Source organism: Hyperolius riggenbachi, chromosome 8 (genome assembly GCF_040937935.1).
Source record: "Hyperolius riggenbachi isolate aHypRig1 chromosome 8, aHypRig1.pri, whole genome shotgun sequence".
Lineage (NCBI taxonomy): Eukaryota > Metazoa > Chordata > Amphibia > Anura > Hyperoliidae > Hyperolius > Hyperolius riggenbachi.
The window spans coordinates 32,489,835-32,492,632 of NC_090653.1; positions in this window are offsets into that span (position 1 = coordinate 32,489,835).

Consider the following 2,798-nt stretch of genomic DNA (forward strand, 5'->3'; position numbering starts at 1 on the left):
GGTGGGGGAGGGGATTGGGGACACTCCGCTGGGTGTGGGGGTCTGGGGACGCTACACTGCACCTGAGCGGGCGGGTGAGGGAGGGAGGGTTTCTTACCAAGGCTTCTGACTCTCCCCCTAGCGCCCCACTTCGCGGGTTGAAGAAGGAAGCGTAGTAGTCACATGACGAGACGTGGGACGCAAGGGGAAGAGATGAAAGCCTTGGTTAGAAACCCTCCCTACCTCACCCACCCGCTCAGCAAACAACGGAGTGATGCATCATTGCCCAGCACCCACCACCACCCACGCCTCCTCTCACAAGGGTATGTTGACAGGGCCGGCCTTAGGTTTCACAGCGCCCTGAGCAGAACCAGATTTTGGTGCCCCCCCCCCCCCCCCCAAATTCATCCTCTTCGCGTGTGAGCGCACCACACACATACACTAATGGGGGGGGGATCTGCTGCCTAAATACACTAAAAGGGGATCTGCGACTGTAAGACTAGTAGCCTAAGCCTATATACACTAAAGGGGGGATCTGCCTACAGTAAAGGTTAGATAGGTAGCTGCCCCCAGTATAGATTAGATAGGTAGCTGCCCCCCCCCCCCCCCCCAGTATAGGTTAGATAGGTAGCTGCCCCCAGTATAGCTTAGATAGGTAGCTGCTGCCCCCAGTATAGATTAGATAGGTAGCTGCTGCCCCCAGTATAGATTAGATAGGTAGCTGCTGCCCCCAGTATAGATTAGATAGGTAGCTGCTGCCCCAGTATAGATTAGATAGGTAGCTGCCCCCCCCCCCAGTATAGATTAGATAGGTAGCTGCCCCCCCCCCCCCCAGTATAGGTTAGATAGGTAGCTGCCCCCCCCCCCCCCCAGTATAGGTTAGATAGGTAGGTTCCCTCAGTATAGTATAGATAGGTAGCTGCCCCCAGTATAGGTTAGATAGGTAGCTGCCCCCAGTATAGGTTAGATAGGTAGCTGCCCCCAGTATAGGTTAGATAGGTAGCTGCCCCCAGTATAGATTAGATAGGTAGGTGCCCCCAGTATAGGTTAGATAGGTAGCTGCCCCCAGTATAAGTTAGATAGGTAGCTGCCCCTCCAGTATAGGTTAGATAGGTAGGTGCCCCCAGTATAGGTTAGATAGGTAGGTGCCCCCAGTATAGATTAGATAGGTAGCTGCCCCCCCCAGTATAGGTTAGATAGGTAGGTGCCCCCAGTATAGATTAGATAGGTAGCTGCCCCCCCCCCGTATAGGTTAGATAGGTAGGTGCCCCCAGTATAGATTAGATAGGTAGCTGCCCCCCCCCCCCCCCCCAGTATAGGTTAGATAGGTAGGTGCCCCCAGTATAGATTAGATAGGTAGCTGCCTGCCCCCCAGTATAGATTAGATAGGTAGCTGCCCCCCCAGTACAGGCTAGATAGGTAGGTGCCCCCAGTATAGATTAGGTAGGTAGGTAGGTAGGTGCTCCCCTCCCCTCATACTGGAGGGGGAGCCGCGGGGAGGGCAGCCCGACCTCTCCCTCCCTTCCTCTCCGGGCCACCCTCCGTGCTCCCCCCTCCGATGCTGCTGCAGACTGCAGAGAGAACAACTCACCTCCCTGGTTCCGATCGCCGGCGCCTCTCACGGTGTATCACTTGCCGCTGGTCTCCTCTTGTACATTGACACTGATACACAGTAAACTTCCTGTTAAGCAGGAAGTTTATTGTGCATCAGTGACAATGTACAAGAGGAGACCAGCGGCAAGTGAGAGGCGCCGGCGATCGGAACCAAGGAGGTGAGTTGTTCTCACTGCTGGCTGCAGTCTGCACTCTGCAGGGGGGAGCACGGAGAGCGCCCGGAGAGGAGGGAGGGAGAGGACGGGCTGCTCTCTCCGCGGCTCCCCCCTCCATCACGGTGGCCGCACGGGGGGGGGGGGGGGGGGGGGGCGGAGCGAGACGGACACAGCCAGCTACATGCGGCCAGGCGGCAGGAGCGCCCCCTGGAAGCTGGCGCCCTGAGCGATCGCACAGGTCGCTCAGGTCAAAGGCCGGCCCTGTATGTTGATGACTTTTTATGCCATTTTGCAAGATGTTGCACGCCTGCACTTTATGTATGCTACAATAAATTGAACACTTGCAGCATTGCCAGCTTTCCTGCTCTTCTTACTTGCTTGCTATCAGATTCGTTTTCACTGATCCGTTTGCCAGTGTGGGCCACGCCTATGGATCCGTTGAATTGGAGACTGGATCCGCTTCACCGGATCCGTTTGGCTTTAAAATACCAGTGTGAACCGGGCCTTACACAGCTATTGGATTGCTTGGGACATTTGTGTTATCACTGTATGTGGGCCAGTATAGTATATGGACTAAGGTGCTAGAAGCAATATTGCTGTCACATCCTGGCATTCCTATTGACTTGCTCTCTGCAACACCTTATACCAGGCATGGGCAAACTTGGCCCTCCAGCTGTTAAGGAACTACAAGTCCCACAATGCATTTCAGGAGTCTGACAGCCACAGTCATGACTCATAAAGGCAAATGCATTGTGGGACTTGTAGTTCTGTAACAGCTGGAGGGCTGAGTTTGCCCATGCCTGCCTTATATAGTATCTAGTGCTTGAGGAAGGATCTGCTGTAATGATGTTGCACGGATTGCATATATTGGATTTATAGTGGCTGGTCTTGATGGTTACTTATCCTTTGGGACAGGGCAGAAGTGTTGCTTGTGACTAACTTAATTGGATCAATAAAGTTGCCATTTTCAATCTACTCCAGGGTGTACCTAATCCTTTAAATTGATCTACAGGTGTGGCGATCAGCAAGGTGTAGGGCTGCATTCACATT